The sequence below is a fragment of the Mytilus galloprovincialis genome, chromosome 5 (assembly GCF_965363235.1).
Source record: "Mytilus galloprovincialis chromosome 5, xbMytGall1.hap1.1, whole genome shotgun sequence".
Taxonomy (NCBI): Eukaryota; Metazoa; Mollusca; class Bivalvia; order Mytilida; family Mytilidae; genus Mytilus; species Mytilus galloprovincialis.
The window spans coordinates 82,265,349-82,283,381 of NC_134842.1; the positions used below are offsets into that span (position 1 = coordinate 82,265,349).

Genomic DNA, 18,033 nt, shown 5'->3' on the forward strand with positions numbered 1-18,033 from the left:
GTAAATCTATTTTTTTTCACAATATCCCTCCACACAAAACATTAATAGTTTCTTATCATCCAGCATTGTTTGATGGTATCTATATAGTCCACTTTTTGGTCATTCAGCACAGAACTTTGACATTATTGTGGTTTCAATATCTTTTGGTATTTAAAAGAACTTCAAATCATTGACTGAGTGATGAAAATAATAACTGATCCAACTTTTGTCTTTGAATTTATTCTGGTCTTGTATCTATGTTTTCTCCATTTATTCTAGTTGATGAATTTCAATCCTTCTGAAAAAGAGAAGTTATGTATTATACAAAATTGTTTGCATACATGTAGCAATAATATGATTTTCAGTAAAAACAGCTATGCGGTATGGATTTAACTGAATGTTAAAGGTTGTCCAGTGTCATCAGTTGCTAACCTCCTACATCCTTTGGTCTCTGATGGAGAGTTGTCAAATTAGCAATATACCATATCTTCCTATTCTTATATTATATAACGATCAATTAATTTATTCTTCTTTATAACATTTGGGTATTTTCCCAAGTTATATATATAATATATATATAAAGATCAATGTTAAAACTTTAGGCAACTATAATAACATTCCATTATTCACAAGAATTTGCAATATATTATACAAAATGCAGACAACAGAAACAATATTTCTTTACGCTTTTAAAGTTCTGACAGATTTCAACTTGTGTTTTATTTCAATCAAAAAATACCTTTGGATATATTGGAAATTATAACATTGATACAAAAAATTATATTGTTTTATCCTTATTTTTTGTGTTGTTGGCTTGCCGTCTCATTTTAATATACATTTATACATACATCAATAATCTTCTTCTTTATCAAATGTAAAAATGGGATATTTTTGATTTTGATAATCTCAAAACATTATAGTTCTATCGAATAACTTATTACCAAGTTAAAAAAAAAACCAATGTGTTTGATATTAATTTTAAGACATGTATAAATGTTCCAGATCATATCAGTTTTTGGACCGTACGTTTACGGTCCAGAACATAAAAGTATACACTTACAGTCCCACCATATGCATACAGTCAGACCATTTGAGTATACTTGTAGTATAAAAAAGAAGTTGTGGTATGATTGTCAATGAGACAACAATCCACAAAAGACCAAAATGACACAGACATTAACAACTATAGGTCACCGTACGGCCTTCAACAATGAGCAAAGCCCATACCGCATAGTCAGCTATAATAGGCCCCGATAAGACAATGTAAAACAATTCAAACGAGAAAACTAACGGCCTTATTTATGTAAAAAAAAGTGTCTAGTACCAGCTCAACCAAACATGTGTTTTTATTTCAACTGCAAACTTTTTGTATAAATCTATTAAAGATTTCAGTTATGTTGATCTGTACTGTACATTTGTTTCTAATAAACTTGACCAACTTCTTAAAATTGGGCAGACTGTACGCGTACAGTCCAAACACTCATATGTTCTGGAACATAAACATGATTAACAAGCATTTTCCAGGATGTCATGCTAAAATCTCATTAATATTATTACTAAATTTTGAGTATAAACATGTAAATCCACAAGTTACTTACTGAAATTCATTGTGAACACTCACCAAAAACTTAAAGAGGATACAATTTAGAGGAAAGACTGGACAGATGAATGCACTAACACTATTAAAACAGGAGCATAAACCTTACCGAAAACAAGATGTTTTACATTTATCCTTCAGGAGCAGGATAATTGAAAAGTTTTTTTTTCTTTCTCTGCCATCCATCATATAAACTTTAAATTCATTCATGCAAAATATGAAAATCTGCAAAGGTATGACCTTTCAAGAACCTCAGCTTATCCACATTTTGAATTTTGAACTGCAATATTTGTCCTTTTCATCTTGCTGACAACCTAAACATAAAAAAATGATAAAAACATAATTCTAGATTAACTTTGTGTTTTTATTTTTGTTGGTACAAACAATTATCCCAACTTAAAAACAAAAACATCATCACAAAAAAGGAGGTCATAATAACCTCCGAAATATTTAAACAAACCGAAATTATTGCTTGATTAAGATCTTGTCATAAATTAATAGCATTGATACTCTTATTTTTGAAGACCATATATGTCTTTTGCATACTTATATTCCTTTGTACAAGAGTATGCATATTAAGATTGATTCCAAGGACTTTAATGTAAAATAAGCATGATTAGTTTTACAGTTTCTCAGCTCTATGTGTACATTTTGAGAGAATCTTGCAATACTGTTAATTCTGATATTCAGAACTTATTGTGAGGTTTTTATTAATGCAACTGAGAGCTGTATCTCAGTCTCATTTAGGATACATATTAATGAGCTGAAGACCAGAGCCGAAATTTTCTCATTGCATTGAAGAGAAAACATTTTGCTAGGTTGTATTTATATACCCCCCGAAAATACACGATATACTTCTGAAGAGTCGTTTTTGGAAATTGAAGATGAATTAATTAAATACTCAACTGATACAAAAAATATTGCATTAATTGGTGATTTTAACGCCAGAACTTCTACTGTCTCAGATTACATTATTCCTGACGAAAACTTATTAGAAATTTTAGATGTCAATGATTTTTATGATAATGATGATAATATTTTTTCATACCTTCATCTTAAAGATAAAGATATCCCTCTTGAGAGGTGTAGTAAAGATCGTGGTAGAGTAAATAAATATGGTAATATGTTAATAGAACTTTGTAAAAGAAGTGGTATTTATATTTGTAATGGCAGATTATTTGCTGATAAACATATTGGTTGTACAACTTGTAAAGATGCAAGTTTAGTAGATTATTTAATTATGTCTCCACGTATGTTTGATATAACATCAGATTTCGGTATTGTTGATTTTAATCCTATGTTTTCTGATGTTCACAATAGATTATATTTTTCATTTTCGTTTCCCTCGAGCAATTCATTAAACAATTCGCATAATCATACAATAAACAGTAATACTTACATCAGGTGGGACAGTACAAAAACTACGGAAGCGTATTAGGGACATAGAAAAAATAAAATTGGCAGTGAACTTTTTTTTTCAAAGTCGAAATTTTGACTTTTCAAACCTCGAAATTTTGACTTTAACTTGAAATTTTCACTTTTCAAATCCCGAAATTTTGACTAAGACTTGAAATTTTGACTTTCTAAAATCTTGAAATTTCGACTTTTCAAAAAGTCGAAATTTTGACTTTTTTGAAACTCGAAATTTCGACTTATTTAAAACTCGAAATTTCAACTTATTTTAAACTCAAAATTTCGACTTTTTTAAAACTCGAAATTTCGACTTATTCTAAACTCAAAATTTCAACTTATTTTAAACTCAAAATTTCTACTTTTTTAAAACTCGAAATTTCGACTGATTTTAAACTCGAAATTTCAACTTATTTTAAACTCAAAATTTTGACTTTCTGAAAACTCGAAATTTCGACTTATTTTAAACTCAAAATTTCGACTTATTTTAAACTCAAAATTTCGACTTTTTTTTATTCAAAATAGCGACTTTGATCTTAAAATTTCGACTGTTGAAATCTCGAAATTTTTACTTTTACTAAGTACTTTTAAAACTTTGATGTTTGTATTCAAACAAGTATTACAATTTCAGAGGAGTAGACATGGACGCAAATTGTTAAAGCGTCATTTACTTATTTTGGCAATTTATATTCAGGAACTGGTTTTGTTCTTAAATTAAGATATGGATTAGCATTTTTAAATATTAAAGAAACCATTCGTAAAGAACATGCATGTTGACAGAATCACCCCCTCCCCCTCCCCATATTCCATGTTTTAGTTTCCACGACACTGTCGTAGGATCGTCAGATCTGAGGACATTTAGCATTGCAGTTGCAAAGGCCTGTTTGGTATATCAATAGCAAGTCACTGACTTTGCCTTGTTTAAACAATGGTATTAAATCAAGTAGCAAAAAATGCCATGCATATTCAGAACGACAAATGAGCTGCCCCTGTTTTCTACTTTTGGAAGTTTGCATTATTATAACCCAAATATTAACCCTTGTCTTTATATATAAGACTGTTGAATAAAAGTATGTCGTAATATAGGTGTGTCGGAATAGCGGGGTTACATGATACACATATCTGAAGTCCAGACTTGAAATATGTATTTGAACGTGAAACATATTTTATTTATTCTTTGGCAAGAACAAGATTTTCTATCTAAAATAACCTCTTTAAAATGGTTTAGTTTATTAAAATATGCTTATTAATCTTTTGTGGATAGTTGTCTTATTGGCAATCATACCACATCTTCTTTTTTTTATATTATGCAGTTTATGATGTAAATGGCTCTCCGCTTCGTTGATATAAATGACTGTGAATGTGGTAATCGCAAACGTATAAATACTGAGGAAAAGTCGAAATTTTAAGTTTAAAAAAAGGCGAAATTTTGAGTTTAACAGAAGTCGAAATTTCGAGTTTAGAAAAAGTCGAAATTTTAAGTTTAAAAAAAGGCGAAATTTTGAGTTTAACAGAAGTCGAAATTTCGAGTTTAGAAAAAGTCGAAATTTCGAGTTTAAAAAAATTCGAAATTTCGAGTTTAAAAGAAGTCGAAATTTCGAGTTTAAAATAAGTTGAAATTTCGAGTTTTAAAAAAGTCGAAATTTCAAGATTTTAGAAAGTCAAAATTTCAAGTCTAAGTCGAAATTTCGAGTTTTGAAAGAGGTAGGAATTTCGAGTTTTAAAAAAGGTTGAAATTTCAAGATTTTAGAAAGTTAAAATTTTAAATTAAGAAAAGTTAAAATTTCGAGTTAAAGTCGAAATTTTTAGATTTGAAATGTCAAAATTTCGACTTTAAAAAAAAAGTTCACTGCCAATTTTTTTTTTCTATGTCCCTAATACGCTTCCGTAAAAAACAGACGATTTCACTCAGGTGTTGACAAACGATACAGGTAGTTCATTACAACAGTTTGTACGACTTTGCCCCCCGCAGAGCTATAGAAAAACAGTACATTAACGGGTGTTACACGGACTCTTTTTGGACGATACACGGACTCTTTTTAGTTGTTACACGGACACTTTTTATGAATAGAATCACTCGTGCATGATCAGTGAGTTCATGGGCACTTTATCTTTCAATTAGATTTGAACTTTTTGGTTCACCGACTTATTTCCCGTCTTTTTATTGAACAACATCAATATCTTTTTTTTTCAAATATTTCCAGTTAATTACTATTCACATCAGTACACTAAGGGATTAGACATTTAACTTCAATAGTGGGGGGTATTTTCTCCTAAAATAGATATTTTGGTCCCAAATTATATGAGAAAAAAATTATTATGGTCAAGTAGATGACAAATTAATGTTTTGAATGATTCCTGATTTTCCAAATACCGTTAATAGTGCTCATTGGCGGATCCGGGGGTTGGAACCCCCCTTTTTTGTTGGCCGATCAATGCATTTGAATGGGGACATATAGTTGGAACCCCCCTTTTTAAAATGACTGGATCCGCCCCTGGTGCTAATTTAAACAAAAACATTTGGGTGATGGCGTTGAAAAGTAAATAGTTAATATACTCAAAAAAGAACATACCGCCCCCTTTATGAAGCAAAATATTCGGTCAATAAATGTTTGCTTAAATATATGGACATGAATAGTATTTTGGACAATGCTGAAAGTAAAGAAAGGATGATACTGACGTGAACATTTCAATAAAAAATAAGACAGGAAATAAATAAATAAAAATCAAATCTAATATCAAAAGATAAAATACCTATCAACTCACCAATGCACGATTGATCCTATAAACAAAAAGTGTTCATGTAATACACGTCCAAATAAGCAGCAAATCTAGAAGAAAATCATTCAACTTGTCATCAATTTTGGGCGGTAAGCTGCGATTGGATCATATTGTAACACGTGTTTAATCCCGATCAACACTTGCAGCAGATCTAGAGACGAGCATGAATTAAAAAAAAAAAAATCAAAGTATATTCCTGAATATAAATAATATTAAGACAAAATCCATTTTTTTATAAATATTTCATTCACTAATGAAGTAGGAAATTCATTCTTTTGATACCTTTATATTGTTATCGGATTTATATCAGTGGCGGATCCATGTCTAAATCCAGAACAAAACAGGGGCGGGGGGGGGGGGGGGGGGGGTCCAACTTTATGTCCCCATTTAAATTTTAAATGCATTGATCTTCAAAAAAAGGGTTGTTCCAACCCGCGGGACCCCCACCACTTCATATTAAATTCATGTATTTGGCAACAAACGCGCGATTTTTACGATTTTTTTAAGGGGGAATGGCGGGATTTAATGGCTCATCCTGCATTTTTTCATCAAATATAAAGATCACAGCCTGTGTATTTTAAAATGAATTAGCCCCCTTCCCCCTCCCCGCTTTCCGTTTTATTCATAAAAATCAAACATTATCTTACTTACCACTAAAATATTCCTTAATATATTACTTTTTTACGAAGTTGCATTTTAAAAAGTCTTAAATGTGTACAACATTTATATTTTACTAGAAATGTTTTTTTTTTTTTATCAAACTATTAGATTCCTGATTTTTTTCCTTGAAAAAAAATCTCGGTTGAAGGGAAATGAAAAAAAAATGTGTTTATACTATAACTTACATTTACTGCTTTATGGCTATCAAAGATTCTCAAATGTTTAGTCTTGCTTAACGTATTATTACTTGAAACGTCGTACAAGTCAGATAAAAAACAAAAGTAACAAAAGAAACAGGCCGGTAACAACCAGCCGAATAGTTTTTCTGCACTTGTAGTCAGGTCAAGGTCCTCGGCTATCGCCTCGGACCTTGACCTGACTACTCGTGCAGAAAAACTATCCGGCAACGGTTGTTACCGGCCTGTTTCTTTGTTACCTTTGTATTTTATCTAATACTAAATGATATTTTTAATAGTATTGAAATTGACACAGCCACCAGTGAAAGTGTTAACGGTCTAGTAAATGACCTAGGTCGTGTACTTTTAGACACGGCTGAGACTGTATTTGGTAAATCAAAAAAGAAACTACACAACCCCGACCATGAAAATAAACCATGGTTCAATAAAGAATGTCGAATCAAACGAGATGCATTTCATAAAAGCAAAAGTACATACAATAAAGCAAAATCAGATGCAAACAAAACCGTATTAAATCACACAGCTCGAGAATATAAAAAAATTCTACAAGTTAATTATCACAAATATAAAGACAAATGTTCAAATGAGCTGAGAACATTGTCAAAGCATGACACAAAAGGATTTTGGAAAACACTAAAAAAAATGTCTTACACTAAAAAAGAATCTCCACCAATAGATATAAATACATTTTACGATTATTTTAAGGATTTAAACGCGGGTGAAGAAGATGATATACATGCACCCGATCTTGACATTAATCAGATATCTAGTAACCCCATTTATGATGAAATATTGAATGGAAGTATTACTGAACTGGAAGTCTTGGAAGCCATGAAAAATTTAAAAAATAACAAGGCACCTGGTTCTGATAAAATACTTAATGAATTTTTGAAAAATTCACCACCTTTTTTTATGTCATTGTATTGTAAATTATTTAATATTGTATTAGATACTGGAATTATTCCAGACTCTTGGACAAATGGCATTATTAAACCTGTGTTCAAAAATAAAGGCAATCCTACAGATCCTGATAATTTTAGAGCTATTACTCTTATCAGCTGTTTGGGAAAATTATTCACTTCTATTATTAATACTAGACTAAATTTTTTTGCGAATGAAATTTCGCTTATATCAGAAAATCAAGCTGGTTTTAGGAAAGGATATGCAACAACAGATAATATTTTTGTGTTACATGCACTTGTAGAATTATATTTTTCATTTGGAAAAAAACTTTTTTGTACATTTATTGACTTTAGAAAAGCTTTTGACACTGTTTTAAGAACTGGATTATGGCAAAAACTACATCTTAGTGAAATCAAGGGGAAATGTTTCAAAGTTATCTTTAATATGTATCAAGGTATTAAATCTTGTGTTCAATATAATGGTGAACAATCAGAATTTTTTCCATGTCTGATTGGTGTTAGGCAAGGGGAAAACTTGTCTCCTTTTTTATTTTCTATTTTCTTGAACGATTTGGAACAATATTTTAGAAATTTAGATGGTATTCCTTTAGAACTTTTAAAGGAAAAATTTGAAAACGAACTTCATATATTTTTTGAATTGTTCGTAATTCTGTATGCTGATGATACAGTAATCTTTTCAGAAACTAAAGAAGGCTTGCAACATTCCTTAGATATTTTCCAGTTGTACTGTGAAAATTGGAAATTGAAGGTGAATGTAAAGAAAACCAAAGTTATGGTATTTAGCAAGAGGAAAACTAAAGAAAATCTGAAATTTACACTGCAGAACGATTTACTTGAAGTTGTTGATACATATTCGTATTTGGGTGTAATTTTTAAATATAATGGTACATTTTTTGATACCAAGAAGAAACTTGTAGATCAAGCCCAAAAGGCACTGTTTTATATTTACAAAATTATACGGAATGAATCTTTACCAATTGATCTACAATTTAAACTCTTTGATTCTATGATAGAACCTATCTTACTGTATGGTTCTGAAGTTTGGGGCTTTGAAAACCTGAAAATTATCGAAAAAACTCACTTGAAATTCTGCAAAAGGGCGCTGAAAGTTAGAAACACTACGCCTAATTTTATGGTGTACGGAGAATTGGGTAGATTTCCTCTTGAAATAAAGGTGAAAATTAGAATGATTATATATTGGTGTAAAATTGTAAATAATGAATCAAAACTATGCAGTTTATTGTATAGACTGATGCTTGGTTTAAGGCCTAAATCTAAATACACCTTTAAATGGGTAAATTGTATAGAAGCAATATTAAAGGTCAATATTAAACGATACTGGCATTGGATATATTTTTGCCAATCAAACAGGCTACTGTGATAAAATGTACTTAAAACAGATACTTTGTGATCAATTTGTACAACAGTGGTTTAGTAATATTGAAAATTCATCACGAGGTCAATTCTACTCAATATTTAAAAAAGATTTTACTTTAGAAACATATCTGCTAAAACTTCCCGAATATTGCAGGCTTTGGATTACACACTTTAGGTGTTCAAATCTGCGTCTGCCTATAGAAACAGGCAGATGGCAAAATATCCCGAGGCATGATAGAATATGTACTTTGTGTAAGAGTAATATTGGTGATGAATTTCATTTGTTATTTAAGTGTACTTATCAAAATATTGTTGTATTAAGGGAAAAGTTTCTGCCAAGCTATTACACAGTGAACCCTAATTATAAAAAAATGGAAGGTCTTCTTTCAATATGTAATGTACAACTGTATAAACGTCTTTCTGTATTTATCAAAAACATTGCAAATATGTTCTGAAAATGTTAAAAAAAACCATGTTGTATGTTATTGTTATATCTTTATACTCTGTCATTGATACCACATAATTACTTCGTCATGTTTATATAATGCTATTATGTATGACCTCATGTTACACATGTATCTGTGTCTGAGTGTTCAAATAAAATCTTGAAATCTTGAATCTTGAAGACCCATAGGTGACCTTTGGCCATTGTCTGCTCTTTGGTTGGGTTGTTTTCTCTTTGTCAAATTCCCAGTTTCGTCTCTATAACATGTATGCAGATTTTTCTTATAAATCATACAATTTTCAACCATGCAGTTTTGTCCATTATTTAAAATAAGCACAAAATAAATGCACAAAAAATTTAACATTGTTATTAAAGGCTTTTTTAAAATTCAAAACAGTTGCCTGCACTGTTAATTTCCTTGTTTGATTTATTTCATATTTATAAAGCCTTTATAGCTAGCTAGATGGTATGCCGGGCGGATCCAGACATTATAAAAAGGGGGGTTCCCAACCCAAGACAAAGGGGATGATCCCATATTCATTTGATTTGTTTTATTGTCTCATAAATTTTTTCAACTAACCACTGGGGATCTCAACCATTTAAAAGTTTTTCAAACATAGGGGGGTGGGGGTGACCCCATGGACTCTCCCTATATTTCATTTGATGTGTTTTTTGTTCCATACAAGAATATATATATATGGTTAAGGGGTGGGGATCTTGACCGTTTACAAGTTTTCAAACTAGAGGGGGTGGGGTGACCCCCTAGGGACTTCCCTTTTATTTTATTTCATTTATTTTATTGTCCCCTACAAGAATATATATGGTTTAGGGATGAGGATCTGGATCATTCACAAGATAATAGCACATTCTCAAATTGAACAGGGTGGGGTAACCCCCAGGGACTTCCCTTTAATTACATTTGATTAGTTTTATTGTCCCGCATAAGAATATATGGTATAGGGGTGGGGTGATCCCCAGGGACTTCCCTTTTATTTCATTTCATTAATTTTATTGTCCCCTACAGGAATATATATGGTTTAGGGGTGGGGATCTTGATCGTTTACAAAATAATAGCACATTCTCAAATTGAACAGGGTGGGGTAACCCCAAGGGACCTCCCTTTCATTTCATTTGATTTGTTTTATCGTCCCATTCAAGAATATATATGGTTTAGGGGTGGGGATCTGGACCGTTTACAAGATAATAGCATATTCTCAAATTGAGGGCGTTGGGATTACCTCCCATGGACTCACCCTCCCTTCTTTCTTCCCCCAAAAATACCCTTTAATAGACCCCAATGCAAAGATAATTTACATTAATTTCCCTTGATTTACACTTTAGAATATTACAGGTGTAAAGCTTTTAAGATAATACAACTGAAGACCACGCCCACCGACTGCCTAAGAGGGGCTTGTATATATTTTCCAAAAAGGGGGCCCTGAACTGACACCAACCGCCCCCCCCCCCCCTTTCCCCTTTTCCTCATTTCAATCACCCTGATATAAATTTAGTTTTTTCACTTACAATAGGGATCAATAGGAATGGTTTGAATTCCCCAATAATTTTAATATACCATTAATATCAACATATTTCATTTTTAAATCTGATAAATAAAGGGCAAAAGTTTTCTATGGGTAGAAATGGATAGTTACAGTACAAGCTTTCAAATTCACACCATGCCGGTGGCTGTGTTCAAAGTGCTAGGTTTTATCACCCTCGTTGTTTGTGGACTAACGATTTAGGCCTGTGGTGAATAATAGTGTGCGTGCATTATTTTTCTATACCTTCTTAATCAATATTTTCATATACTGACGGCAAGTGTTGTAATGTATCAATGTCTTATTTGAGACCAACGTGCTATTTACATGTGCGATCGAGAAACTTGTCAATTATGACTATGTTTATGTTTAACCCAAAATAAAATAAGTTGCCGTAAAATTAACCTTGGGTAATCCTCAAATTGATGCAAAAGGGTTACGGGATGTCTTTGTCTCAAACTAACTCGGCAGCGTCAAATAACAGTTGAGGTAAGAATCGTCTCGGGGGGTGGGGGGTGGGGGGGTATTTTTTTCTGTCTTCTTTTTTTTAGCTATATTTTTAATAACTTACACTTTTTCCGATTATTCTCTTAAAGCTTTTTTTGTCCGTTATTCTCTATTCTGTTCAGTGGCGGATCCAGAAATTTTCATAAGTGGGGGCCCCGCCCGCTTCAGTCACGCTTCAGTGATTCCCTATATAAGCAACCAATTGTTTCAAAAAAAGGGGGGCCCGAGCCCCCTCCCCCCTAAATCCGCCTCTGCTGTTAATTCACATCCATACCCTCTTATGTGGACTTAAGGTGGTTTATTTTTTAGTTCTGGCAGAGACATAAGATACAATATATATATGTCTCTGGTTCTGGTATTATGCGATTAGTCTTTCTCATGCAGTTTCATGAAATAATGGTTTCATGCATATCAGCCAAGATTGTGCGTGAAATTTTATTAACCAATTCAACACTATATAATAACAGGAAGGTCTTGTTATAATAGAAGCCACCCGGGATGATGGTCGGGAAAATTTGGACTGCCACTGGAAAACGAGGGTATATTGGATAGGGGCAGACATTTTGCCTTGCAACAGGCCACCTACGGACCCCTCAAATAGTTGTTGCAAGGGTTCTTAACGTGCAAAGAGCGTGGCACTCTCTTTACCTCTTTACAAGAGGCATCGGATTTCAAGTAACGTCCTTATTCTGACCGGACAGCCAAACGGACGCCCCCCTAAGCGAGCGTTTTAAATTACTTCCGGTCGGGAGGAATCCAAGTGACCATGTGTTTCGTTTCCCCAGTCACTCTTGGGTCATTTGACACGAATTCCAAAACCTCACCCAAGTAGATCCTTAAAGAATATACGGTTTATATTATTTTTAAAATGCATCAGTGTTATATTAATAACATAATTGAATTTATTATTATACAAAATACACATATGGCGGAGAATGACAATAAAAATCAATGACATCCGTAATAAAGGTAACTTTTATAGAAGACAGATTAATATGATTGTTCTCTTTTTGGTATTTACCTCTTGAAGTCTTTCTATATCACTTCTATAATCGGGTTTTGAAGAACATGTTTTACTCTCAAATGTCTTTCGAGGTATCTCAGAAGCATTATTTTCTCAATTTATATCTCAAAACTGGCTTCTTAAAAAAAGTTTACTTAGCAATTTTCTTCAAAGCAAAATAAAACAAAAGGCAAAGTAAACACAAAATTCATTTTTTTTTTATTTTCTTTCATCAGCTTGAAATTTATAAAACACCCTAATCCGTTATGTTTATTCAATAAATATCCTTAACTATAATCAATTAGTAACGATCAGAAGACAATAGTTATTTGGAGATGGTTGATTGAACTTGATGATTGGGAATTTGCAATGAGCCGTTGGTCACGTGCCGAGTGGCACGCGCTGATTGAAAAAGAAATTTTACTTCAAAATTATAATATCTATTGATACCAAACTTTTTATTTCTTAGTTATATACTCATATCCTCTTATGTCCATGTTCTTTGTGGTCTTAAAACATAGTTTTAGTGTCCTTAGTGCAAAAACTTTCTTCTTAGTGCATTAAGAAGTCCTTTGCGGTATTTCTACACACCGAGTTCCAGCACCTCACCCAGCACCCTTGCCTTGCACACTGAGTTGGCAAACTGGTGTGTGTCAGTCTTTTTTGTTTGTTTTATCAGTTTGTTTGGATATTTTTTAGGATCGTTGTAAAATTATATCTATTAGCTGAGACTACTATAACACATGTGTTATAGCTGAGTCTTTTGCTAAATACGATTTTAAATTGTTCAATTCTTTCTATTTCATAATTTTGTCAAAGTCTACTTTTTATATATATCTTTTATTCTCATCACCAAATACAAAGGTACAGAGAAGACATGTAATACAATACATTAAACACATAAACATAAATATACAATATATACAACAACAACAAAACAAACAGAATGTATGCAGGAGGACACACTCGCTTGTTTATAATTCGTATAAACTTACATAAATTTATGAGAGCTGCCCTATTTGTAGACGACATAATTTCACTAAATAGTATAATATTTGGTCTTCTACTAAAATTTCGATTTATAAATTTATTTCTCAGGCTCTTCTTTAAAATGTGAGCAATTCATAATGTAATGAAATTCATCTCCAATATCTATATTACATGAATTACACTTTCTATTTTCCCTTTCTATATTGTACCATCTTCCAAGTTCGACTGGAAGTTTATGGTTACATATATTCTAAATTTACATAATGTTAAAAAATCTTTATCGTCTAAAATTTTAAATATTCTAGTCTACTTTTTAAAGTTTAAAATTTTAAAGAAAAAATGAATATTGCATTTTGATTTGAGGAAAATCTTTTTGAACTGTAATGGCATGGTCAGTCTGATTTGTTGCAAAGCTGATTACAGGTAATAATAACATACAGTAATTTTCCATTACGACAGTGCGTGTACCCTCGAGTGTGTATAACGTATAGTTTTCTGGAGAACATCCTGTCTACGTGTAATACAGATTGATGACATTACACAGAAATTCTTTTGTTAAATGTGATTAGGTATCTGTGTCCATTCCCTATTTCTACACCACAAATTTTTTGAAGAAAAAAATCAAAAAATCATTTATATGAAATTAAGAAGAAAAGTAGCAAATATAAACTTCAGTAACTGCGCATTGAGTAAACATAATTTCAATATTGCCTGAACAAACCCGTTAGAAAACGTATACATGTATGAAGATGTGTTTAAAAAGAACAATTCCCATTGGCTTTATTGCACACTAGGACCTAATATAACTAGAACTAAGCAATGGTTGATCCAGAAATTTTCATATCAAGATAAGGTGGGGGGGGGGGGGGGTGGAAAAAATCAAATCCGCCTCTGCTAATTGGGAAGTCATTTGGTCTGATACACACATATATATCAATATACCTTGTATGTACATAATTAAGAACAGCTTCAAATATATGCATATAAAATAATGGTACGTCTAAAACCTGTTCAGGATCTCCTGGGTGTACGCAGGACATTACAAGTCAGACTAAGATATAAAATAGAAGATGTGGTATGATTGCCAATGAGACAACTATCCACAAAAGACCAAAATGACACAGACATTAACATGTATATAAGTTTTAGTGAGCGTTCAGGGTATACATTCTGAAGGATTTGTATAGTAACTGGTTTAATGAAGTCCTTCATTGCTTCCACCCCATGATGAAATTTAAATGGCGAGACGTTAATTAATTAACTATCTATCTATCGGCATGCGTCGTTATTTGGAATACGTCACGGATGACCGATCTGATCATATTCAATATACCAATCATCCTTTGAATTTGGTCAATTGATCTTTAATGATTAGGACTGATTGGTGATGGCAGAGAATAAGTCTCTGGTGATGGTTATAAACACATAGAAGTAAACTTTGCAAAAAAAAAGTTTCCTTGGAAAAAATTATAAAAATATATGAATATGTTAAATAATTTTTTCTTTCGTATATAATAATTGAAGACGTTTAGAAATAACAAAAATTTTCACTAAATGGGAAATTTTCAATTCAAGTTATTTCATTTTGAAAACTTTGAGAAATATAGATCTTATTCGGTGTACAATGTGGCCCGCTTGGAGATCAACTTGTGAAACCCCGCTTAATTAGGGGTTGTCTACTTTCGTCTTTTTATATTGCTAAACATTCTATAATCAAGGATTTGTACAAGGCCTTGTTATAATACAAATGAATCTCGTCGCCAATATCACCATAATTACATAAAGAACAAATACAATCTTCTCCTAAATAGTTTGCCATCTTACAATTCAAAAAGAAATGTTGAGTCGAAACTGAGGTACCAAATCTATAAAAAGAATCACAATTTTTTTTGTAGCAGTAGACGTCGAAATTAAACTGTATATATTCTTTTTTTCAAAACTCCTGAAACAATTTAACATTATCTATAGACAGCTTACATATGCAAATCTTTTTAGAAGTATGTGAGCGTAAATAAAATTTGTTTATTACCTCCCCCCCCCCCCCCCCCACCACCTTTTTGCCTGTTTTAAAATTTAATTGTAAACGATTTTGTTTCTTAATTTGTGTTTGCTAATTAACTGGGATTCATACTGTCAAAAGTCAAAAATGTCTCCTTGTGTATAAGTTATTGATAAAAAAAATATTTGAAGCCGCCAGAAGAATAAATCATTTCCTGAACTATAAAATACATTTATCTGTAATTAAAGAAAATTCGCCTAAAACATTCTCTTATATATTTAAACAATTGTAAAATAATTCTGTCTGTTTACTAATACTTTTCTTGTTCAGTTTTTGTTTATACCGATAATAGATGAAGAGCTCTTCATCTATTCGAATAATAATTACTGATCACAAATTTTCCGGATGCATTTTATCCTATTTTCGTATCGAACTTACATGTTAGTAGTTGAACGGAATTAAGTACTTTTTAAGGAATTTACAACTCAAAGGAGAAGGTCCAGTAAGACCCCTTTTTGGCCCCAAAATATAGCAGTTTTACAAAATTGTTAAAATGTAAACTGTTATTTATTAATTGAACAGTATAATGCTTCTGTTACATAAATATGGGCTGTTTTTGACAATACAATGCACATATATCGGGTACAAGCACCATTAAGTCATGCTAAATCACTGAAATCTTCACAATTCTAGCATTTTAGTAAAATTTTAGACGGTTTTCGTGTTCATCCTTAATATTAAAATGCAAGTTGTATTTTATGATAATACATTACATATATAAAGGTTGAGGATGAACACGGATGCGGCCACTTTCATTTTTGACAAAAACCATCTGAAAAGTGGCATTTTTTTGCATATTTGATAGATTTTTCATATTTGAGCTTGAATCGGATCGTTTTTAATGACAAAATCAGTTAAAATCTTTCACATAAACTAATTGAATCAAATAAAATAGACACTTAAATGTTTAAAAAGTGGTCAAAATCTTTCGTCAGATGAACCTGAAATTTGAGGCCAAAATCGGTCCTTACCGGACCTACTCCTTTCAACAACAAAGGATACTACAGATACAGTTAAGTCGGCCTCATATCTTGACTTACATCTAGAAATTGACAATGAGGGTCGGTTGAAAACAAAACTTTACGACAAAAGAGATGATTTCAGCTTTCCAATTGTGAACTTTCCATTTCTAAGTAGCAACATTCCAGCAGCACCTGCATACGGGGTATATATCTCCCAATTGATACGATATTCTCGTGCTTGCATTTCCTATCATGATTTTCTTGATAGAGGGTTGCTGCTCACAAGGAAGCTATTAAACCAAGAGTTCCAAATGGTGAAGTTGAAATCATCCCTTCGTAAATTTTACGGACGCCATCACGAATTGGTTGACCGTTATGGAATAACCATATCACAAATGATATCGGATATGTTCCTTACGTCGTAACTACAATCCCCTTCCCTTTCCTGAATGTGACCTACCGAATTAGACTATTTACCGGATTTGTTATCACATAAGCAACACGACGGGTGCCGTATGTGGAGCAGGATCTGCTTACCCTTCCGGAGCACCTGAGATCACCCCTAGTTTTTTGGTGGGGTTCGTGTTGTTTATTCTTTAGTTTTCTATGTTGTGTCGTGTGTGCTGTTGTTTGTTTGTCTTTTTCATTTTTAGCCATGGTGTTGTCAGTTTATTTTAGATTTATGAGTTTGACTGTCCCTTTGGTATCTTTCGTCCCTCTTCTACACTTTTTACCTGGATTTTTTTCTCTATTTCGAAGCCGCCACCGGTGACCCCGTATCAAACATAGCCAACACCTCATATGACGTATTCACGATGTTAAGGTATTGACAATATACAATCACATTTATCAATATACAGCAAGTAAGTAATTTGGTGTTGAATGCCAGTAGATCAGAATTTGTTAATTGAACTTTACCTGTTTAAGGGGCACTAGCTGTCAAATTCATGTTCATCATCGATTTTAATAAAATTCACATAACGTGTTAACTTGCTCTCGTTGAAAATTCATGAAATGTTTGCCACTGGACGTAGATCAACCGACAATCAATCAATCGTGTCAAATGTTCGGACTCCTTGGTGTTTTTTCATACAATACAAGGTAAAACAATTTGCCCCATAACACCCATTTATTTTTTTCATATGAGACTTAATAGCTCATGAAAGGTCTTTGATTCTTTGATTTTCTTTCTTTTGTTTTGAGATCCAAATATATCAATGCAAAAATAAGGTTAAAGTCCGAGTCATCCTTTTCCCGCAATATTTTAAATCTCAAATATCTCGACTAGAAGGTCCATGACCTATCAATATTATTAGGTTATTTTATCCTTAACATATACTCTAACATCTTTTAGTATCAATTTTAAATTCTTGATTTATTGATTTTAACCTTACCTCACCTAAATGTATCTTTAAGCTGTATTGCTTCCAAATAAAACTCTTATAATCTTTTATTAGTATTTCGGTTGAACAAAATAACTGTTCTATAACTAAAATTTGGCCCAGATTTCAGATTTCAGAGGAGAAGATTTTTGTAAGAGCTAACGACGACGGACGAAAAGTGAGTTACAATAAGAATAGAAAATACGCTAATACATAGAAGTAA

At 32.2% G+C, this 18,033-nt stretch overlaps 1 long non-coding RNA gene across 2 annotated transcripts in view; it reads right to left on the bottom strand.

The window, feature by feature from the left end:
* LOC143076512 (uncharacterized) overlaps positions 1-18,033 on the bottom strand; it is a 24,274-nt gene continuing 6,241 nt past the window's right edge. Inside the window, exons 1-3 of one of the 2 annotated variants that reach the window (XR_012978677.1) lie at positions 11,154-11,247; positions 1,686-1,890; positions 1-277 (exon numbers count right to left, since the gene is read on the bottom strand). This is a non-coding gene — a long non-coding RNA (uncharacterized LOC143076512). Of the gene's footprint in view, positions 278-1,685; positions 1,891-11,153; positions 11,248-18,033 lie in introns of those variants that run through there. The other variant, XR_012978678.1, reaches the window with a different exon arrangement.